This window comes from Lissotriton helveticus, chromosome 9 (assembly GCF_964261635.1).
Source record: "Lissotriton helveticus chromosome 9, aLisHel1.1, whole genome shotgun sequence".
In the NCBI taxonomy this organism is placed as follows: domain Eukaryota; kingdom Metazoa; phylum Chordata; class Amphibia; order Caudata; family Salamandridae; genus Lissotriton; species Lissotriton helveticus.
Genome location: NC_136070.1, coordinates 811,288,713 through 811,314,012, shown reverse-complemented (window position 1 = coordinate 811,314,012; position 25,300 = coordinate 811,288,713). Strand labels below are relative to the sequence as shown.

The following is a 25,300-nucleotide window of genomic DNA, read 5'->3' as shown; positions in this document are numbered from 1 at the left end:
TTGCCAATTAATTTGTATTAATTGATTAATTGTTAATTATGTTAATTTTCTAAATTTATTTTCTGTAGCGGGTTGTGGGTTTATAGGGGAATAGGGTGGGAAGTAATTTAATTGTAATTAAGTAAATAATTTTTTTCATTTATTGGTATTGATTTTAAATTTATTGTTAATTAATTTTTAATTGGTAATTAATTTCTATTTGGCAATTAATTTTTATTAATTGGTAATTATTTTGTATTAATTAAATATTTGATAATTATGATAATTGTATTAATGTATTTTCTGTAGTGGGATGTGGGTTTATAGGAGAATAGGGTGGGAAGTAATGTAATTGTAATTAATTACATATTAAAAATACTTTTTGTGTATTGATAATTAATTTACTGTTAATTTTTAATTGGTATTCATTTTTATTATTAATTAGTTTTTGTTATTGAAAATTAATTCGTTGTTAAATAATTATGAATAGGTTATTAATTTTTAATAACTAATATGTAGTTGTATTTCTAATTAATTATTACATAATATTAAATTGGTTAGTAATTTCAATTAATGTTTTATTGGTATTGATATTTAATTTATTTTTAATAATATATTAAATCATTACTTTCCCTACTGTTAAACTCACTGGAGTGGGAATAGTAATTTTCACCCTCCCGCTATCCAACGCTTTCCCTACTGTTGCACTCTCTGGAGTGGGAATAGTATTTTTTACCCCTACGCTATCCAGCGCTTTCCCTACTGTTGCACTCTCTGGAGTGGGAATAGTAATTTTTACCCCTACGCTATCCAAAGATTTCCCTACTGTTGCACTATCTGGAGTGGGAATAGTAATTTTCACACTCCCGCTATCCAACGCTTTCCCTACTGTTGCACTCTTTGGAGTGGGAATAGTATTTTTTAACCCCTACGCTATCCAACGCTTTCCCTACTGTTGCACTCTCTGGAGTGGGAATAGTAATTTTTACCCCTACGCTATCCAATGCTTTCCCTACTGTTGTACTCTCTGGAGTGGAAATAGTAATTTTTACCCTTCCAATATCCAACGCTTTCCCTACTGTTGCACTCTCTGGAGTGGGAATAGTAATTTTTACCCCTACGCTATCCAACGCTTTCCCTACTGTTGCACGCTCTGGAGTTGGAATAGTAATTTTTACCCTCCCGCTATTCAACGCTTTCCCTACTGTTGCACTCTCTGGAGTGGGAATAGTAACTTTTACCCGTATGCCAACCCACGCTTTCCCTACTGTTGCACTCTCTGGAGTGGGAATAGTATTTTTTACCCCTACGCTATCCAACGCTTTCCCTACTGCTGCGCTCACTGGAGTGGGAATAGTATTTTTTACCCTCCCGCTATCCAACGCTTTCCCTACTGTTGCACTCTCTGGAGTGGGAATAGTAATTTTTACCCTTATGCTATCCAACGCTTTCCCTACTGTTGCACTCACTGGAGTGGGAATAGTATTTTTTACCCCTACGCTATCCAACGCTTTCCCTACTGTTGCACTCTCTGGAGTGGGAATAGTAATTTTTACCCCTACGCTATCCAAAGCTTTCCCTACTGTTGCACTCTCTGGAGTGGGAATAGTATTTTTTACCCCTACGCTATCCAACGCTTTCCCTACTGTTGCACTCACTGGAGTGGGAATAGTATTTTTTACCCCTACGCTATTCAACGCTTTCCCTACTGTTGCACTCACTGGAGTGGTAATATTAAATGTTACCCTCCTGCTATCCTACGGTAAAATATTGTAAATTTTTTATTAATAACTTAAATTAATTATATCTTAATTTTAAGGTTATTTGAGTATTTTTAAGTATGTTTTAGTTAATTATATTTATTATTTCATTAATTTTAAATTACTTTTAAGACATTTTAAAAAATTCTATATTTTGACTGACTATATTTTTTACAGACTATATTTTGGATTCGATATTTTTGTACTTACCTGTTTGTAGATAGGAATTCGATATTTTGGCATTCTATATTTTGGTGACTATATTTTGGTAAGTCTATATTTTGTCATTCTATATTATGACAGTGATCCCATATTTCCTCATTAGTAAAGTTCTGTTTGCTGGAAGGTAAGCCTGCTGAAGTTAGGCCATTCCAGCAGAGATGTGCAGAGAACAATGGCGATTCAGTGTCTGCAGGGTCCTTATGCCATGTATATCTGTTTGTTGCTCTCTCTGTAGGGTGTGCAAGAGTGTTTATGCATTTTTGCATGAGTATCTAAGCAGTGTGGGTGTGTCCTTGAATGTCTGCAGTCTGCATCTCAGCAGTGTATGTGTCTTCAGTCTGTGTGAGTGTTTTGCATGTGTCTCTATAGGGAGTCTCTGTGGGGTAAGTGTTTCTGCAGGCATGTGTGTGTTTCTGTGGAGTGTCTGGTATTTGTGTTGTGGAGTGTCTTTGCAGGGTGCGTGAGGCTGAAGTGCTAAGGTGGTTGCATGAGTGTGTCTCCAGAGTGTCTCTCTCTCTCTCTGCAGGCTGAGTGTGTGCCTGCCGTGGGTACATCGGTGCGTGTGTCCGCTCCGATCCCGTGCCTGTGGAGAAACATGCCAGTGGTTTAGTGTGTGTCTGTCTGCAGATGGTCGGTTTGTCTGTATTTGTAAACAACCTATAGAATTTACAGGTTTTATTCCAGACCAGTTCTCTGGGTATTGGTCTGCATTACTTAAAAAAGAAGTTCTGAATATAAGACAACCAAAATATAGTAGGTTCATTTCATGCTGTATATCTACTTGTGATCACTAAATTGAATTGGAAAACTGAACTTACTAGTGTTCATCTTCCTGTTATAGGAGCCTCGAGCAAAAGTGTATTCCATTCCAATTCCCACAACGGAGCCGAGTTCAGATACCTTGTCCTCCAAAACTCGATTGGTTCTACTCTGTCTAGAGAAAATATGCATGTATTCTATAAAGTTGAACATTTTTGGAAGTGCAGCTGGCTAGGCAGTGGCACAAAGCTGAAATAGCATTTGTTATAATATATCCAGAGAGGACCTAGATTTCAGAGTACAGGTCTTTGTACCCTATAAAATATTGTGTCAAGATGTTCTTCCCTTATAGTAAAAATGCTGCATTACCCAGCAAGAGTGTTTGACAGAATCAGCCACCACATCGAAGAATGTGATTATCAGCTAAACACAATAAGTGCAAGGGAATAGGAGCTGTGTTCATTCAAGCGGCAAATGTATTACCTTTTTTTTTATTAAATGATAAATATAAACATATACAAATAACGACATAGGCATCGTATGAAGAAATATTTTTGCACATCATAAGTACCGGCACTTCAAGTAGGCTTGATTTGAATAATAACGCAACTAGAATAGAAGAAAGGGATGCATAGTTAACAACATGTGTTCGCTTATTAAAGGTAGTCCAGATACATGGCAAAGTAAAAGTTATAGAGCCCACCATGGCGGTAAACTGATGTAACACTTACTACTCCCCAGTTTTTTAATCTGTTGAGCAATTTCAATGTGGGCTTGTGACAACGCAAGTCTCCTGATGTATGTAAATTAATCTTTGTCTTGATACTGCTAGTGGCACAGACCAAAGAAGGCCTAATCTAAATGTGTTTCCTGCTGAGATATGACCCTTTGAACCTACCACATCAATGTTAAGCTCATATGTGCTTATAACATTCCTTCTTCATTAAATGCACCCAGATTACTAAACAGAACTGTGAAAATATCTGATCACGTTCACATTACCTTCCTTGTCCTCCCTCGCCCTCTCTCTTCCACTTCCCCCTTTTCTCTTCTCTCTTTCCTTGTCTTTCCTTCCACAGCTCCTGCTCGCCCGGTTTCCTGTAACCTTCCCGCTCTCTTCTCATACCCTTCTCTTCTCTTGTTTCACTTGTTCCCCTTTCTTTTGTTCCCATCTATTTGTCCCCCTCTGTTTTTCCTCCCTTCTGTTTTTCCCTCCTTCTGCCAATGCATTTTGTTATTATTAATCTCACAGTATCTATTGTTCTATATATTCTATATACACCTTGCCTTGCCTGCACCAACTATTTTGCAAAATCTTCTTTGGGGTTAGTCCCTCTATCTTTTCACTTATCTGGGAAATACTAATGATCACAATGTGAAAACGAATATCATTACACACTAATGAGACTGTCTCTTAAAAGTAAATTTTAGTCTCCGCACATGGAGAGAAGGGTGCCCCCTTTTACCTCACTCTGCTGTGAAGGTCCTGGAAATTAGTCAAGGCGAAGCTGAGTAGACATTTATACAGAATGTGACCAAAACATTAAAGTGTCACCCACTCTATCCTTTGTCTCTGAAAATGCAGCACCAAGAGTGAACCTTTGTCAGCTGAATGCAAAGTGTGACTGGTGGTAAAACTTCTAACTTTGTTTTTCAATGACCTTATGCACAATCAACAGCCCTTTAAAAACTATACATTTTCTAACTGGAGCTGCATATGTTCTGAATATAGGAACCTCAATTTTGATCACCACTGTTCTTTCTTATTTGTTTCTCGCAACCTTAAGAAAGCCCCAGGCTCAAAGCCCTAAGGGGCAAAACATGTGTCAGCTGCCTAGTTTTTATTTATTAACAAACCAATTGAAATATTGTTATCCATATCAGAAATGGATGAACCTGTGCAATAAAAGAACAAATGAAGAAAATTGAATTTATGTCATCCCAATTTCTATAAAAAGGAGAACACCCCAAATCTTTTTTTTTTCAATTACTTTATCTTGGGGTATGCAAGGTACAAGGCCCATTGGAGTGTTCACACGCAACTAACATTTGGGAATTTCAATCAACAGGAAGAGGGTGTTGGACCTTATATCATGTCAAGATGTTATACTATATACATTTGGGAATTTCAATCAACAGGAAGAGGGTGTTGGACCTTATATCATGTCAAGATGTTATACTATATACAGTTTATTAGCATTTGCGTTGACACCTTAAAAAAACTGAGCAGTAGGGATGTTGAACAAGAAGCCAAAGCTAAAACAATAACCAGCATACTTTAGAGCTGGTTTGGAGATAACAAAGCATTGCCTCTGGAAAGGAAGCAACTGAGAAACAAAATCAAATATATGAAACATCACAGTTTACTACATTTATGAAGAAGAAAAACAACGGGTATAAAGCAATCAAAAGTTAATAAAAACATATAATCTGAGACAAAAAAAAAGCACTGTGTTGGAGACAGGTGTAGTTATATATACACACTGGGAGCACCAGTAAGGGCTAAAACATGCTGTGCTACATTTTAGTACGAGAAGCAGGTTCAGTCTTAGATACTACTAATACTCGGTTTAGGCTGGACTGTGATTTAAAAAAAGAATAAAATTGTAATATCAACAATCTTGATATAAAAGTAAAAGTGCAGTGACCAAATGTACTTGATCAATCAAATATGGGTATTTGATTCTGCAAAAGTCTTTTATGTGGGGTGAAGGGTCAACCATTTATTGAAGTGATTTACTTATGTGAGTTTGGTAACTTTTGTTTGACTTAATCATGTAATTTTATGGTCAGCCATTACCCTATGCCCATACGCCACAAAAGGTACTGTGCCCTAAAAGTGCTGAAGAACAAAGACCTAGCTACATTCCCTGAACCAGCGGACCTCACCTGGGCATTTCGGACGCTGCTCTCTCCCGCCGCCGGTGTCCACTTCAGCTGCACGGCCACAGGGGGAGACTACAGGCCCCAGCACTCCCTGCGCCTGACGCTCATCACGCTTACAGCCGCGCCCGGAGGCGCTTAAAAGCTGGGTTGTGCTACAGGGGAGCGGCGGCTTCATACCGGGGCACACAGAGCTCCGCTGCATTCTCTGAACCTGCGGACCTCACCTGGGCATTTTGGACGCTGCTCTCTCCCGCCGCCGGTGTCCCCTTCAGCTGCACGGCCGCAGGGGGAGACTACAGGCCCCAGCACTCCCTGCACCTGACGCTCATCACGCCCACAGCCGCGCCCAGAGACGCTTAAAAGCAGGGCTGTGTTCCCGTATCGTGGGACGCGCGCGGGCGGCGCCGGGCTAAGCCCGGGACAAGGGCAGGACCGTCTAAGGCCGTCAGAGGCCGGAGAAGGCCGGGCTGGGCCCCCCCTCTAACAAGGTCTGGAACATTGCTATACTGATATTGATGATCTGATCCCTCCGATATGTACTATATTTTATCTTATTCTACTTGATTTAATTTTATGTTAACAATGTCAATCGTAGTATAGCTGGCTGGTGATACAGAGTAATTTGAGGGCGAGTTTTGGTAGATACATATACGGCAATGGCAAGGCGTTGCGCTAAACCACAAGTTGAAAATGCATGCAATACCATTGACACCTATTTAGTAAAGGCCGTAACTGCTCTTAACGAAGAAATCGATCGCACTGAAAGGCGACTTTCTATGGGATCGAGTATCCTGATAGCTGACCAGGTTAACACAAGCAGAATACCCAGCCCTATTAGTGAAGTTGGTGCAGACATAGTTATGCTAGAGGATACGAATAATAATGGCACCAATAATTCCTGTATTTCCAACTCACCCAGATTGTCTGCTGCGGATATTAGCCCCTGCCCCTCATCCCCCCCCCCCCAGGTTAAACAAAAGTGTAGGAATAAGAAAACATCAGGACAGGGTAATTCAAAGGGGAAAAGGGACAAAAGAATTAACGTAGCAGGGAACATGGTTACTACACGCACATGAGCTAAGCTAAAACCAGACACACTACCTGGTAATTATAGTTTAGAAGCAATCTTTGATAAAATGATTGAACTGATTAGGCCCTTACACGAGAAAGTGGACAACTTGGCCAGGGAGGTCCACAAATTAAGTAATAAAGTGGAGAAAGTAATCATGAGGCCCCATCAAGAAGGAGGACTTACTATAGAGGTGAACAATGGAAATAAAGATAAAAATAATAAAATTAATGGAGCCGCAGTAGCGACCAACAATAGTCCTATTATGGTGCCAAACATGAGTAAAGTTCCAGTGAATAACCAGAATGCAGGATACCAGTTAAAAAACAACCCCCTAATTGTTGATCAGGGTATCCGAGGAAAAGAAAAATCATTACCTGCAGAACAAACCAGCAGAGATAACAAAGATCCAATTAAAGATACTGATAAACAAATTCCAGCCTTTATCAATCTTCCACCAGAATGTGGTGCTTATGTTACGGTACTCGTAAATGTCCCTAAATTAAGGAAGGGGCAAACGGAAACTTATGACACACTCAAGAATAAAACTCTCTACTGGCTATCTAACAACTGTAATTTTCCAGAGGTGGGAGCTAACCAGATTATACTAACACAAAGGGTGGGTTGGGTGGGTCACCTCAGGAAAAAGTTTGAGGGGGACTGTATAATTATACATTTCCGATCCCCACATTGGGCAAAGAGCACCCTTGCTAATGCCCTGCCTCCATCAGCCTGGGAGTTTAACATGACACTCCTCCCTTTAGGATACTTTTATAGACATTTACTGGACCCTAAACATTATACCAGCAATAATGCTACTATCAGTAGAACAACAGCACTATCTATGTCTCGTTCCTGCTATGCAATTCCAACATGTAATAGATTCCCGGCATTCGATTCTGTAGAGGACAATGATTGACATACACTGTCCAAAGGCATAATACAAGCAAAATCCCCCATCTGGTTACAACAGAAAGATCTAGATGAATGAGGCAACGAGCCATCTGTTAACCACCTACAGCTAGACACAGTAGTACCTGAATTGTGCAGATCCACTGACCACACTAAGAATAAGGACGAGCTATCCATCAAACCAAAGAAATCACTAACCATCCTAACACAAACAACCTTTGGTAGGAAAATCTGCCCTACCTCAAGGCGATCTAGTAATTGCTAACTCAGGTCCAGAACCGGGATATAGCCTAGTAACCTGGAATATAGCATGCCTCCAAAGAAAGCTGGATACACCATTCTGGAGGGACTTTATTACTGCAGGTTATGACATCATTTGTCTCCAGGAGACATGGTGTAAGGAGCCCATTTATATAGAGGGTTATACCTCACACTGGTTAAATGCGGTTAATTCTGCAGCTGGAAGAGCAAAAGGCGATCTCCTTTTGCTAATATCTAACAAACTAGTTACCTGTAAAATTAGAAGCTATACCTCAGTAGACACAAATAGCCAGGTGCCACGACTAAAATTCAGTAAAGGTAAAGATTTAATATTGATTAACTATTATAATAATATTGTTGATATCAATAGAGGGAAAATTCTGTACCCACTAGAGAATGAAATTAATAAGGCTCTTGCAGTGTCTCGAAAACAGGCCATTATCCTCTGGGCAGGTGACTTTAACATCAAACCCTGCCCACTGGTCATGAATAATTCGTGTGGCCTTAGGAAGGAGACTGGTAATGAGGAGGTCGGTGACGACTTTCATTTTCCACTCATTATGGCACGGCTTTAAATAAATTATTCGCTAAATTCAACCTGGACATGTTGAGCTACACTAAGAATAAGGACAATATTAATTGCCCTACCTTTACAGGCAGGAATGCAAACACTAACATCGATCATATCTTGCTCTCTAGCAACACTGAATACTCCAACCTTTGGGTTATGGAGCAGACTCTAAGCAACCATAATAGCATATCCATATCATTATTGTGCTGGGGAAATAAACAACCTAATGATAACAACTGTATTAACAATGTTGTAGCCTCCAGACCAAATGGCATGAGGATCAAATGGGCCGGCATTGACCCTCAAAAAAAGCATATGGAGGTAGTGAAGAAATTTCGCATAGAGAAAGAGTATTGCCTTAGGGACAAAGTCAATTTTACCATTCTGTTTGACAGCTTTGTAAAGATAAATGAAATCATAGAAGGCCTTTTCACTAAAAGAACTAGCGGGAAAAGGGCAGCGAACTCAGGTTGGTTCGATAAAAATTGTACCCGGGCTTTACAAGAATTAAAACAAGCGCCGAGTACCAAACCCTGTAATAATGCAACTATTAAAATGTTACACATTGATTATAAAGTAGCCATTTTTAATAGGAAAAGAGATTTACAAGATGAGGCTTGGACTAATCTTAACCTAGCGGCAGACACAAATAATAGTAAACTTTATTGGGAGACTATAAACAGTCCTTTCCTAAAGAATGATAACGTGCCTGAAATAACTTCTTATGTAGAATGTAACGCATGGATTGAACATTTCACAGAGATTTTTAACCCAGATAGGTCTAATTTAGATTCAACTATTTGTAACGCTCCCATCTGGCATCCATTACCACTATCAATAAGTTTAGATGAGGTATATGAGGGCTTAATCAATAGTAAAGGAGGCAAAGCTCTGGACCCGGATGGGGTCCCTGTAGATCTATATAAAACAGAAATGGACCTCTGGGCCCCCATTTTAGTAAGGTTTTTTAATGTGGCAGCGGAGGGCCAATTACCGATATTGTGGGGTCAATCGCTAATTATCCCCCTCTTTAAAAAGGGTCTAAATCTGAGGCGTGTAATTATCGCCCCATTTCTCTGCTAGACGCCTCTATCAAAATAATGAGCAGAATTATATTAAAGAGGCTGGAAACATGGGCAGAAGAGAACGATATTTTATCTAAAGCACAATATGGTTTTAGAAAAGGAACCTTAGAACAGTGTGTTAATCTCGACCTTCTGATTAATAAATACAATGTCGCTAAGGAGGGAAATTTGTTCCTCTTCTTCGCGGACTTGAGCAGCGCCTCGATCTCGTAGATCATGCCATATTATGGCAAATTTTACTTGACCTAGGTGCTCCCAAGGAAATAGTACATTTTTAGCGAGGCTATCTTGTAAAGTACGCTATGGCTCATCTGGTGAGTGTACCCCATTTTTCAAGGTTACAAGAGGCATACGCCAGGGTTGTGACTTGGCACCGCTTTTATTTTCATTATTTATTAACCAAATAGACTCAACCCTAGGTCATATCTCAGTAGATGCCCCGCTTCTAGATGGGGAAGCGGTCCCAATCTTATTATATGCGGACGACGCTGTTTTAATATCGTGTACCCAAATTGGACTACAGCGTCTCATAGATAACTTCACAACATTCTTAAAGAGCAGGAAACTTAAAATTAACAAAACTAAGACCGTCGTCATGACATGCGGGACGAAAGCCAAGCCAGTTAGCTCATTTTTTATAGAAAAGGACAAGATGCAATCAGTTAAAACTTTCTGTTATCTTGGGATAACATTTGCCGGTGATGGGAAATGGATAAATGAGCATGATAATATAAGCCTGAAAATGAGCAGGAATACTAATAGCATATTCAGCTTTTCTACCAAATTGGGGGCTAGAAGAATTAAAGACATGATAACCATTTACAACGCTAGATGTGTGTCATCTGCATTATATGGGGCAGGAATATGGGGCCAACAATGTGGGAAATCGCTACAACATGATAAAAACAAGTTCCTTAAGAAATTTTTGAGCGTCCCCCCGCTCAGCATCAACTGAACTTGTGCATAAGGAAGTAGGTATAAATTACCTCTCGGATTTAGCAGCATTACGCCCTTTGACACTCTGGCGATCTATATGGTCGAAAACTGAAACGCTATTTGAACAAAAAATTATCAGAGACTGCTTGAGACTCGATCACTTTTCCCATATCTTGTGGCTTAAATATATTCATTACTGGTACAACCTCCTATTCGATTGTAATATCCTTTCTGCACCAGAGTTTGCAGCTTCAATTACTAAGAAGAAATTAAAAGAAAGGTTTTTATCATATAAGAAGGAGGTTAGAGAAAGGCAGTCTAGGAAGCTACCCAATGTTGCTTTTTATTTGGGACTAAATTTAAACAAAGGCTTCCAGGCTTACCTATCCATAGTCACACGCAATTTTCATCGGTTTGTTTTAACTCGTCCTAGGCTAGGAATTGTGCATCATTTGGTGGCATTTCCGAACATGAAAGTTAGTACAAACTCTGCATGCCCTTGTGATCACACCTCAAGACAAAGCTGCTGTCACTTTTTACTGTTTTGTAAATTTTATCATTTTTTAAGGAAATTTTATCTAAAACCTATCTTTTTAAAACATAATGTTCATTCTACAAAATCAGCTATGAAATTAATGTCGTCCTTAGAAAGTCCAGACATTTGCTTCTTCGTTGCAACGTACATAATGAAATGTATAGCCGCAAGGAAATCTATCATTTTTTGATGTAACCATCTAGAAATTTTGCTGTCGCAAGTGATTTGTTTTAAATACTGTGTTACCCAAATCTTCTTACGGCCAATGAAGCACACTGCACTTTTACTGATGTACCTTTGCACTGAAGCAAAATTTGCACACATAGCATCAAGGAGGGATGTATAGCATATTAATGATAATTATTTCTTGGTACTTAGTGTTGTTTTCAATCATGAGTTGCAATTAAGAATTTGTAACTCTGATGTTTATAACTCTATATTAATGTTTTTTATGAATGCACATTTCACTGTTCTGCTTATATGGTTGTGTTTTGACAAACCGAATAAAAGCATTTTGAATTGAATTGACCTAGCAAAGATGGAATTCCTTACTACTTTTATCAAGAGACAAGCAGCCACATTTCCAATTGCTATCTGAAGTGGAAATTAGTCAAGGCGAAGCCGAGTAGACATTTATACAGAATGTGACCAAAACATTAAAGTGTCACCTACTCTATCCTTTGTCTCTGAAAATGTAGCACTAAGAGTGAACCTTTGCCAGCTGAGTGCAAAGTGTGACTGGTGGTAAAACTTCTAACTTTGTTTTTCAATGACCTTATGCACAATCAACAGCCCTTTAAAAACTATACATTTTCTAACTGCAGCTGCATCTGTTATGAGATCTTCATCTTATGAAGGAGGATGAAATGGAGCAACAACAACTAAATAGACAAGTTTAGGAGATAAAAGGGTGACTAGATATCATTGCCCTCTTTGAATTAAGAAAAAACACACCCACTGCAGACTGGTGCCATCAATTCCAATCATTTGGAGACAATGGCATGCTTAGAGTTAAAAGTCCCTTCGAGGCCTAGAAAAAACAGGACACAGACACAGCTGCCATTAGCCAGCTCAAGTGCTGTGATAAAGGGAATAAATAGTTAAAGTCTTCCAGCTGCTCAGTGAGATAAAAATTGGCTGAACTTAGACTTTCATATTGCTAACTGCTGCAGTGAAATTGGTTCAAAATGAGAAGGCTCAGATAGGGGAAGACCTTTTTATTAAAGGTGGCACCACCATACAGAGCTTGAGAGAGGCAGGAATTGGCCAGCAGATTTTCACAAGGTCCAAAAACACCAAACAAATTACAGGGCATGTCAGAGAGCAGTGAGCCTGGCATGGAGTGACCCATGAACCCAGTTTGAGATTAACGGGGAAGTCTTAACCTGTTTAAAATTCAACAAGATAAAATATAAGAGCATTGATGGTGGCAAAGCACAGTATAAAATAAGCTGCATACATGATGATAAATGGATTGATTGTGTTGGAACATTGATTATGTATCCTAGACCATCAAGATAATGTTTCCACATGGACGGTGGGTAACTGGATATCTGGGAGTTGAATGCCGGACTTATCCTGTAGCTAAATTGATTTTTTGATGTTCAGATGGATGTTTAACTTCTAAAGCTTTATGAATAGTTTTTGTACATTTTAGCACTGCAACAGCACAGAAGTGGGCTTAAAAGGGACACTCAGTCATACCAATTACATAAGTAAAGTTACAACATTTATGTAAGCAGCATTTGCGGTGGCAGTTGTCTTCTACATATTTGATTTTCTATATCTCTTCTTTAAACACCTGACTTTTTATGTTTTTTTGCAAAAGCTGAATAAAGTTGTTGTTGTTGAGTGATAGTTACTGTCAGTATATTGAGTTTTAAAGCAGATCCTGGCCATGCAAATTGACAGTAGCTTGCTTTGTGAGATGACCAACCTGCAGTACCTGAAGTTACTTATTCAAGACGTTTCTGTGAGTACTTTCAAGAAAATAATAACATCACTTTTCTCAGTAAAAAACATTTTACTTTAGTAGTGTTACAAAATGCTGTTTGTTTCATTTAAAGTAAATAATTGTGTACTAATGTTACAGTGCCTTGTCAAATGATTGAAAGGGGGAGGGGGCAAGTGGACTTACCTAAGGACAAGTAGATTTCCGTAACATTTTGTCCCTTAAACAAGTACATTATTTAAAAAACAATTCCAAAGCTCCGCAGTTGTGGAAAATCCTGAATGAGGCTTATAAAGGTGTTGCTTCAAGGTATAACAACAATAGTTACATTAAACCTAACTTGATGCCTATGTCAAATTTAACGTCACTTTTAAGTAAAAAGTGACTTTGGAAAGTTGCCACTCTGTTGCCCAAGTTTTCCATTAGCTTTTTGCAGATACTGTCCACAGGACAGCCTTCTGACCTCCTGGGAAGGATTGTGAACGACTCCTAGGAATGGAAAATATAGAGGTCTGAGGTTGGAAGAGGTGTCAACTATCCCTGTCAGTAAGCCACAAAGGTTGTGAGCTCAAAAGGTGAACTTCAAAGGGGAAGCCACATTTGAAGGGCAAATGGTGGACACACACTAGAAAACTGCTTTTTTGTTCTGGTAGACAGGTTAGCGATTGTCGTGGATGTCAGCAGCACAAGAGACAAATAGCCACTAACCTCATCTGCAACAGCCAGCAGGAGCGATGCCGTGAAGACACTTTTCCCTATTACCCCGAACACTTCTTCCACGCACTTTGTCTTGAATTCATCAAGTGCATACAAAGAAGTACCCAAGGGAAAAGGGAAGGGGACAAAATAATAAATGTAGGTAAACTGCCAAGGTCTGGTCTAGACTTGCTTTCCTGTCGAGCCTGAGTACTTTCTAATGCAAAGAAAAGGCAGAAATACAATAAGATACACCACAACCATTCATTCAATATACATTCATTATAGGCGTGGAGACTCCATGATAAGTACCTTGTACCGCGAGCACTAGGCAGAATGTCTGGAATCCTGGCTTCAGGAAATGTTCACAATATCAGAACAACAATCCTCCAACTACTCTAAATAATTGTCTTTAACTAGATAAGCAGGATAGTTATAAGTTTTTTTACCATAGCAGGTATACAAAAGTTTACTAAACCTCGATTGCAGGAATATTCCAGAGACACGAGAACAAGATGCAGTCTCTTATCCCCTGCTCCATTCCTCTGAAAACAAATGACGTCTCAGCTCGAGTTAAAAAGAAGAAAACAAACGGAAAAGCAAGGAACTTCCCCGAGAGGAGAGCGCCTCCAGGCGCAGTCTTCCACTCTCAAGGGAATGTAGAAATACCGGTCAGTCGCGCTGAAATTCGCTTCAGAGCTGGTTCTCAGCGTGCGAGGGGGCAGCGTCTCTGCAGGCTCTGGGAAACGAGACGAAATGACGCGCTAAAAAAAGTGCTCGCGTCTGATGGAAAACTCAAGTCCTTCGAAGGTGGAGAATTCGGAAGGCTTTCAGAAACAAAGATATCCTTAGAGACACCATGTCTCTGGCTCACATATACCGACGGAATCCAGCGGGGAAGCACCGTCCGCTACACGGACGCGGTCGAGGTCGATTGTCAAGCACCCTCCTCAGGAAGAGGCGGGGCTTATATCGACTTAGTGTCATGTGCTTGCTCCTTCCCCACCATGGCTTTCTGGGAGATGTAGTGCTCATGAATGAAATGTGCCCCATTGGTTCAACATGCACAACAGGGAAAGGTGTTCTGTCTTGCTCTGTCACCCTCACTCCCTTATTAGACTGGAGGCAGGTAATCGCGACAGAATCCCCTCGCAAGGATCGCCGACTCGGCGATCGGCCTGGCTTTCCAGGATGAGATGTATGACACTGTTCTAATAGGTCTGGACAATGAAGGTTCTGTACAGGTTCCCATGTCCTATCCTCTACCCCATACCCTTTCCAGTCCACAAGGTACTGCACTCGGCCCCTCACTAGCCTGGAATCTAGGAGTGCCTGAACCTTGTATTCTTCATGTCCTCGATCTCTATAGGAAGTGGTCGTTGAGGTGTTCTCATGCTACTGGGGCAGGGTTGGAGTAAGGAAACGTGAAAAACAGGGTGTATGTGCCAAATTTCTGGTAATGACAATCTCATCGCCACGGGATTTATTATTTCCTCAATTCCATAGTGGCCTATGTATTTAGGTTTCAGTTTGTTCACCCCTTTTAAATGCAAATTTTTGGTGGGCAGCCATACTTTGTGCCCCACCTGATAACCTGGTTCTGGAGTTCTTTTTATGTCTGCGAAGCGTTTTTGTGCTCGTTGTGCTGCGAGTAGATTCTTCTTGGCATCTGTTAACACCGCCTTGAGATGAGCATGATGCTCCATAATGCTCGGGAATTGGGATTTAACTGGCCATTCAAAAGGAAGAATATTAGGATGATATCCATGCAGACAAAAGAAAGGTGAGCACCCTAAGGTCGAGTGTTCTGCGTTGTTGTACGTGAACTCCGCTGTCCATAAGAGATCACACCAATTGGTGGTGTTTTGGAGGGTGAAGCAATGAAGGTACTGCTCCAAGGTCTGGTTTAGTTGTTCGGTTTTACCATCGGTCTGAGGGTGATAGCTACTGAATAGTTTTGCTTCCATCTGTATGGACTTGCAGAGAGCCCTCCAAAAGCGGGAAGTGAACTGAGTTCCCCGATCTGTGATGAGAACACTTGGGATGCCATGTAATTTAATCACATTCTGTAGGAATACGAGGGCTAGCTCTGCGGACGTGGGTAACCGTTTGAGGGGTATAAAATGTCCCATCTTTGTTAAGTGGTCGACCAACACCAATATGGTGGTAAATCCCTCACAGGGTGGCATTTCAACGATAAAATCCATGGACACCGTGTGCCAGGGCCTTGGAGGTATGGGTAATGGTTGGAGAAGGCCCGTTGGCTTCTTGTGGACGGCCTTTCCTTGAACACACACTGAGCAATTATCCATGTATTTCCTGGCGTCTTTTCTCAAGGTAGGCCACCAAAAGGATCTATCAATGTTGGAAATAGTTTTATATCTATCCATATGCCCTCCTAATCTGGAGTCATGGGCCCACGTGAATACCTGTTTCTGCAAAGACGTTGTTGGAATAAACAGGGCATGATAATGATACAGTAAGTCCTCTTTTTCCGTGCGGAACTCAGGGAGCTCTTGGATCCAGGTCGTCACCTCGATGTCTGCTAGAGATATCTTCAGGTCTTCCAAAAAGTCTTGTGAATCGACCAAGGCTATTGTCTCCATGGGGAAGCATGTTTCCGGCAGGATCGCCGGGAGATCAGTTGTCTCTGGGTGTAATTCCATACCAGACTCATTAATACGAGACAATGCGTCGGCCTTCCTATTCTGTGGTCCCGGCCTATATTGGATAATAAAATCATAGTCCGAAAAGAAAAGGGTCCATCTCAGTTGCCGTGGTGTTAAGGCTTTTGCCGTTTTTAGGAATAATAGATTCCTGTGATCAGTGTATATTTCTATGACGTGATTAGCTCCCATTAGGTAATGCCTCCATTCTTCGCAGCCCCTTTTGATGGCAAGTTATTCCTTATCCATAATCGTGTAATTGATTTCGCTTGGGAAGAGTTTCTTGGAATAGTAAGCAACTGGATGGATCTGTCCCGTGGTAGGATGACGTTGTGATAACACTCCTCCTATGGCATTGTGGGAGGGGTCTGTTTCCATGATGAAAGGGATTCGTGGATTTGGATGTCATAATATAGGAGCCTGAGTAAACCGTTCCTTTAGAAGATTGAAGGATTCTTCTGCCTCATCACCCCAGACAAACGGTGCGTTCTTCCTCAACAGACTGGAGATGGGATGGATGATTTTGGAGAAGTCCTTGAGAAACCTCCGGTAATAATTGGCGAACCCTAAGAAAGTCTGTACCGCTTTCACATTTTGAGGGGTTTTCCAGTGGGTAATTGCCTCCACCTTGCCACTTTCCATCCTGAAACCCTGGGCATTAATGACGTTTCCTAGAAACGCTATTTCCTGCTCATGGAAGAAGCATTTTTTCCAGTTTGGCGTAGAGCGCATGTTGTTGCAGTCTTTCCAAGACGATTTTCACATGTCTCACATGTTCTTGAAGATCGGAAGAATGAATCAAGATATCATCGATGTACACTATGCACATGATGTCCAGTAATCCTCCGAGTACCTCATCCATGAAATATTGATATGCCGCTGGGGCATTACAGAGGCCAAAGGGTATGACTCTGTACTCGAAAAGTCCAAATTTCGTCCTGAAAGCGGTCTTCCATTCGTCGCCGTTCTTTACTCTGACAAAATGGTAGGCTCCGCGTAAATCCAGTTTGGTGAAGTATGTAGCCCCCTTAATCTGGTCCAATAAGACAGGAATCAAAGGTAAAGGGTAACGATTTTTTACTGTGCCCCTATTTAATGCTCGTAAGTCTATGCACGTTCGCAACTCGTCACAATCTTTCTTAGTGATGAAAAATAGAGGCGAGGAAGCAGGAGAATTGGAATGCCTGATGAACCCAGAAGCTAGGTTCTCATCTAGGTATTTACGAAGATAAAGCGTCTCGGTTTCAGTTAGAGTGTACACCCTACTACACGGTATCTCAGCTCCAGGTACTAAATCGATCTGGCAGTCAAAGGTCCTGTGAGGGCGTAGTTGAGTGGCTTCTCTAATGTAAGTCCCTTTGCCTTGTCTTGATATACCCGCTACTTCCCTTCTTAATGAATTCATATCTTTTCGGAGTTCTTGGTTTTCCAAGTGTGAGGTCTGTGCCTCCTGCTGCAAGGCATGTAGGCTCTCCAGCATGGAGGTTAATACCACATTAGTATCCATCGCTCAGGCTGGGCGTATATACTTGGGCATGACAATCTGTCGTGGATGTCAGCAGCACAAGAGATAAATAGCCCCTAACCTCATCTGCAACAGCCAGCAGGAGCGATGCCGTGAAGAGACTTTTCCCTATTACCCTGAACACTTCTCCCACGCACTTTGTCTTGAATTCATCAAGTGCATACAAAAGAAGTACCCAAGGGAAAAGGGAAGGGGACAAAATTATAAACGTAGATAAACTGCCAAGGTCTGGTCTAGACTTGCTTTCCTGTCGAGCCTGGGTACTTTCTAATGCAAAGAAAAGGCAGAAATACAGTAAGATACACCACAACCATTCATTCAATATACATTCATTATAGGCGTGGAGACTCCATGATAAATACCTTGTACCACGAGCACTAGGCAGAATGTCAGGAATCCTGGCTTCAGGAAAAGTTCACAATATCAGAACAACAATCCTCCAACTACTCTAAATAATTGTCTTTAACTAGATAAGCAGGATAGTTATAAGTTTTTTTACCATAGCAGGTATACAAAAGTTTACTAAACCTCGATTGCGGGAATATTCCAGAGACACGAGAACAAGATGCAGTCTCTTATCCCCTGCTCCATTCCTCTGAAAACAAATAACGTCTCAGCTCGAGTTAAAAAGAAGAAAACAAACGGAAAAGCAAGGAACTTCCCCGAGAGGAGAGCGCCTCCAGGCGCAGTCTTCCACTCTCAAGGGAATGTAGAAATACCTGTCAGTCACGCTGAAATTCGCTTCAGAGCTGGTTCTCAGCGTGCGAGGGGGCAGCGTCTCTGCAGGCTCTGGGAAACGAGACAAAATGACGCGCTAAAAAAAAGTGCTTGTGTCTGATGGAAAACTCAAGTCCTTCGAAGGTGGAGAATCCGGAAGGGTTTTAGAAACAAAGATATCCTTAGAGACACCACGTCTCTGGCTCACATATACCGACGGAATCCAGCGGGGAAGCACCGTCGGATATGCGGACGCGGTCGAGGTCGATTGTCAAGCACCTCCCCTCAGGAAGAGGCGGGGCTTATATCGATTTAGTGTCATGTGCTTGCTCCTTCCCCACCATGGCTTTCTGGGAGATGTAGTGCCCATGAATGAAACGTGCCCTATTGGTTCAACATGCACAACAGGGAAAGGTGTTCTGTCTTGCTCTGTCACCCTCACTCCCTTATTAGACTGGAGGCAGGTAATCGCGACAGCGATGGGGTCAGAATGGGGAAAGTAGTTGCCAAACCTGTTTTCCTGTGGGCGTGTAACTCTTAGGTAGCCACACTGCTAGAGTGAGCTAACAAGTTCCACACAGCAAGAGAGTGGTCCTGCCATCTTAGGAGTTGACATAATATTGTACTCTGGGATAGGTTGTCAATTTGTCAGTAACACCCACATCACCTGAGCTCCCTTTCTGCACAGAACTTTGGCACCCAGACCTCAGATCATTACTGCTCTGGATGAGGAGCACATTGATAAGTTCCCAGGGAGAACGACCTGGCCCAGTTGAGACAGACAGGTGCATAGCTTCAGCAGGGGTGTTTGGGGTCTGAGACCTCTCCAAAGCATTCTTGATTCGGTAGTTGGGTCTGGGAGCCTTGAGTCGGGTCCGCTGTGTCTGCTTTGGTTTTTCGCATTGTTCCCATTTTACTAAGAGGTTTTAACTTGTTTATTTTTTAGATTGGGTTTACCAAAAAGTAGTAAATCTGAAGCCATAGGTGTACTCCTTGAATGGGTGCATATTTACATCTTTTTGGAATTCACCAACATTGGCAGTAGTAGACTTGGAAAACCACAACAGTCTCATTTTCCAGGCATCCTACTGGCAATCAAACCCCCAAACGTTGATGGGATGAAAGCTTGCAAATAGTCTAACCAGTGGCAATTGCCTGGGGTAGCTTTCCAACCCATAATTTGAGTCCTATGAGCCACTCTAGATAGAGGATCAGCTAATGAAGTTCTGACCCTGTTCCTTATTAAATCAGTTCATCATAAACCTTAGTCATCTCACTCCTGCACCCTGCACCCCACTGCTTTTTTAGTTGGGAAATTAGTGATTCAGACCCCCCCAAACACCCAGAGCAATATGTTGAATTCACTGATTTTTTCAATGAGGTCAAGGTTACAACCATACCTCCACATAGGAGCTCTGATTGTAAGATTGATTTAATTCCGAATGATGTGTTGCTCTGAAGTAGAGTACATGCCCTTTCCACATCTGAAACTCAACATCATAAAAATATCTAGAAGAACGTCTAAATATCAAGATTATCCAACACTCCTTGACTCAGGTCTCATCTCCCCTGTTCTTTGTTCCAAAAAATTACAGGGAACATAGATCATGTACTGATTACAGGGCTTACCAAAGCATATGTGCAGTAGCAGATGCAGAAACCATAAAGACGCCACAAAAGAAGGAAGCGAGTAGAAGCATCACTTCACTGCCTGCCTACCTGGTGCAGTTTGGTTTGCACAAGATGCTGGGGAAGAGCTGTTAGAGAACCGCAAGCCTGCAAAGCCGCAATCCGACAAAGCTGATAGAGGAGCCAGCAGCAGTTGGCAGATAGACAGCAGGTGCTCAGTGCCGCAGAGGGCTCATGGAGCTGCCCTGGTGTGGGTGCTTGAATCACCTCTATACTCCCACACCCCTCTCACCAATTACCTCTGAGTCAGCGCTGTGCCGGGACACACTCTCCCCACCTGGACTGATTTCCAGACACTAGACCGCAGCATTTCTTCTCTCGTGCAGGGGAGAGAAGGGGGGGTAATTGCTGTGTGGGGCTTGGGCAGACAAACAGTGCATGGTGGTGAGGGGTTGGGCTCACTGAGGATATTTAGCTGGTGGCTTGGCGCAACTTGTGAGCTGCAACTCAATGTGTTTAATGATCAAGGGCAGGTAAATGAGCAACAATAATGCAACAATAAAGCAGAAGCACATTAAACACAGTAAACAAGCAGTAATACCTGGGGTAATACAGCCAACAGCAATATCAGCAATACCAGCAATATTTGCAATACCAGTGTTTGTTGGCACTTGGACTTGTATTCATACTACTGTTGTCACAACTATTTTGCTCCAGAATTGCATCAGTATTTTTTCCATTTATGTATTTTATAAACATCCTAAAAGCACCAGAACTGACAGGGATCGATAGGTATTTTCAGGAGCAACCGTCCACAAGGCAATAAATAGAAAATAATGCCCCGGAGACAATAATAATGTCCAGTAGTAATCAAAATGGATATGTAGTATCTTTTTGATCAAACAAATATGTGTGTGGAAGATCAACCCCACTGGGGTAATCCTCAACAGGTGCTAAAACACAAAAACAAACAGGCATGAGACATTAAATGACCATCAGTTATATCCACAATGAGGGTTACTTATTTACATCAAGGAAAAACACTACTGCACATAGAAATCATACACACATATTTAGAGAGCCAGAAGGTTTAAGGTTGATTACGTTTCGATCCATGATTAAGGCAGGATCATCATCAGGACTTAAAAAATATGCGTCTGATTACATTTATTAGTGTGCAAAGAATACATGTCTTAACTGACATCTTTAGCATGATTAGGAACACCTATCATAGCGTCAGAAAGATGACTTGAAGGGGGTGTTTTTCACTTAACCTAGCAGAAGCAGTAATTCAGCAGCTTTTGAAGGCTCCTGACATCGCATCGTGGCACTGATACTTGCCAATTATCCAACTTTTACATACTTCTCTGCACTGAGTGAAAAACAACCCCGTCATCTCATCTTTCTGGCGCTATGATAGGTGTTCTTAATCATACTAAAGATGTCCCCAGGGCCAAAAAAGCATTTGGTCTTTTAACAAATTCAGCAGGAGTCGTGCTGGATCTGCGACTCCTGCCGGAAATCAAACAAAAAGGATGCACGGGCTCCTGTGCTTTGTTTAATATAGGCCCCCGGGTGGGCCAGGTCCCGGGGGCATGTATATATATTGATACAGGTGGCCCGCACTGGCCTCCAACATCTCCGGGGGTCACCACCTCCCCAGGGCTTGACACAAGAGAAATGCAGGGGTGCCCCACGAGTCCCCGCAGCCCTGGGGACTTCTAACTCCACACCCAGACACTCACACATACAGCCATTCAGACACCCACTTACTCACCCACACAGTCACTACACAACCACTTACGCACTGATAGAGCCACTTACACCATCACTCACCCACCCATACAGCCACTGACATACCAACTCACTCACCAATACAGTTACTCACACAACCACTTATACACCCATATAGCCACTCAGAAACCCATGCACACAAGGTCACATGCAGTCACACAGCCACTCACATTATATATATTAAAAGTAGTATCACTTATTAGTAGTACACCTAGTATACTACTTTAACTTTTGTAGTACCTTAGTATCTATGTTTAACAATCATAAACTCTTACAAAATACTTTCAGTCCCTGGGTGGTGTCATTAGTGATGTAATTTGAGATGTCATCAGCGATGTCACTGACCATGTCATGAGTGATGTAATATGTGAGGTCATAAGCAGTGCATTGCGGGGGCATAGGTTATAGGTAGCTCAGGGAACTATAACTTCTGAATTTCAATGGTTTTATACGAGTGAAAATTGACCCTAACTATAATGTCCCTGTAACCTTTGTTTTTTTCAGTGAATAAATATATATATATATATATAATAATAATAATCTCAGCGATAGGGAGCCTGTTTGAAAATACAAGCATATTTATTGACCAGTTTTTGCAACCGGAAGTCAAAAAACTACCTGCCTATATAAAAGACACAGGAGATTTCCTATCCAAAGTATATGACGTTGAATGGAAGAAGGAATATGTGTTCATGACATTGGATGTCCAAGCTTTATATACAAGCATCAGACATAAGGATGGCCTCAACGCCATCAAACATTTTTTGGGGAAAAGACCTATAAGTCTGTTTGAACACACTCAAATGCTTTTGGCAATGACAGAATGGTGTCTTACGAACAACACATTCATGTTTGATAGGTTGCTCTACAAACAGGTACAAGGTTCGGCCATGGGCACTTGCTTCTCCCCCAGCTATGCGAATCTACACATGGGCTGGTGGGAGGAGCAGATACTATGGGTACAGCACAGAGAAACTATGGAAAACAATGTGGTTGTGTACAACAGATTCATTGACGACATATTCATTTTGTGGGAGGGTAATGTGGAAAGTGCTGTGAAATTCACAGAAGAACTGAATGAGAATGTTCTAAATTTAAAGTTTACCTGTAACACGAGCACAGAAACTATACAATTTCTAGATATAGAGTTGTTTGTGGAACAGGAAAGAATCCAAACACGTACATACCGGAAACCAACTGCAGGTAATGGGATTCTGCATGCCCACAGTTTCCACCCCACCTCTCTCAAGCAATCGATACCTTATGCAGAATGCCTCAGGATGACACGCAATTGTAGTACAACTGAGGGTCTTGCCAAAGCCAAAACTGATCTATTCACGCGACTCCAAAAAAGAGGGTACTCCCCAGAAACATGCAGGAAAGCAGAAGTAAAGTGTAATACCAAGAATAGAAAAGATCTAATATTTCCAGTGGCGAATGAAGCAGTTACACAAAGCCAGGCAAGACAACCCCCTAGACTCATAACAGGCTATAACCGGTACCACTCGAACCTCCGTAAAATCTTAAAAAGGCACTGGCCACTGATACACAATGACCCTACTATAGGGAGTGAAGTAGGCGAGAGTCCACTGATATCCTTCAGAAAAGCCAAATCTATGCGCAATGCCCTGGTGGTTAATGCACCGGTTCTGAAGAAAAAGAAAAATTGGCTACAGTCCCAAAAGGGGTTTAAAAAGTGCATGAAATGCAAGGCCTGTATGCATGGCATCAATACCACTGAGGTCGAATTACCATTCAGGAGGAAGAAATACTCCTTAAGGGAACACTTCACATGCAAAACCGAGTTTGCTGTGTACGTACTGACGTGCCAGTGTGGCAAAAGGTATGTGGGATCTACTATTCATCCCGTCCATGTGAGAATTCTGCAACACCTGAGGGCGGTTACAAACCTGGACCAGGCATACCCAGTTGCGCGACACATTCATGAGTCCCATGAGGGCAAGGCGGATGGTCTAACATACTTTGTTATAGACAGCATCCCCAAGAACCCAAGAGGTGGAAATCGAAAACTTGCGTTACGCCGCCTGGAGTCTAGATACATAATTCTATTGAACTCCAAGATCCCTTCAGGTTTGAATGCGGATGAGGCCCTTAGTGTCCACATTTGAACAAACACATCACAGCGTCCCGTCTGCTTCCATTTTCCTGAGTACCCGTGAACAACTGCATATTTTAAAATTCACTGTAAATACACTGTGCACAGAAATATCACTATAGGGAATAGACATACAACAGTGCAGCGAACATCTCACACCACGCCACACAACAGGCAACCCCCGGCCGTCAGTGAACAGCGCTTGCAATGTAAAATAACAGTGACAGGTCCCCGCTCGCAATCCCTAAATCAGCAGGAGCGTTGATCCACAAACATTAGTTTAACTGCACTGGGGTTAAGGGCCAAACAGGGCACGCACGCCGCTAAACTCTAGTACTCACCGAGTCAGGATAATAAAAGGTGTTGTCAACCCCTCAGAGCGCGCCAAAGGATCTGGCATTTTTGAGATTACAGCGCCAGCCCAATCAGCAGGCTTATATGAGCAGACATGTCCACCCTGTATGCAGGAATACATGGGATTCGCTGATACATGGGCCTGACATACATAAACCACAATTGGTGTAAAGTGGGGTTTTGTAATGTTCGTTTTCACAGTAATGTTATGCACAATGATCCACATTTTATGATTCAAGCACGAAGTATGTTGTTTAGATATGCTGCTATTTTCTGTTACATGTGAATTAACAGTAACAGTAGAAAGACTTTCCATGTTGGCTCAAAATGTGCAAGTCATATGTCAAGCAGCGTCATCACCTAGGGTGTAACCATGTAACTATAGCAACTGCTATTAGCATCAACTGAGACTACCCAATCAGTGATAATGTGCTTTTCTGTATATATAAGCATGAATGTCAGTATGCTATTGTTAGTGAACAAGGCGGCAGGAGTCCGTCGAAACGCGTCTGAGCAGAAACTGAATTAAGGAATAAATACGTTTGAATTGAAACTCACGGAGTCAGCGCCTTCTTTCATCAGAAGTTTGGTATGGTAAAGAATATATATATATATATATTATATATATATATATAATATATTATATAGATATTAGAATCAATACATGACTCTAAAAAGCAATACACTAACTAAACTAATCCAATTACCACCCACAAAACTAAAACCCAAAAATGTATTAAAAAACTTCTTACCAACCCGAAGAACCGTAACAACGGCTGAAAGTAACCATGAACAGCACAAAATAATGAATAATGAAAATAGACAAAAAAATAAATAAAGCTGCAATAAAAATAAATGCCTGTTAAATTAAAATGAA

At 41.5% G+C, this 25,300-nt stretch overlaps 1 long non-coding RNA gene across 1 annotated transcript in view; it reads right to left on the bottom strand.

The window, feature by feature from the left end:
- Positions 1 to 25,300, bottom strand: part of LOC144781894 (uncharacterized) — a 47,890-nt gene that overhangs the window by 2,680 nt on the left and 19,910 nt on the right. Inside the window, exon 2 of the long non-coding RNA XR_013601081.1 lies at positions 2,780 to 2,895. This is a non-coding gene — a long non-coding RNA (uncharacterized LOC144781894). The remainder of the gene's footprint in view (positions 1 to 2,779; positions 2,896 to 25,300) is intronic.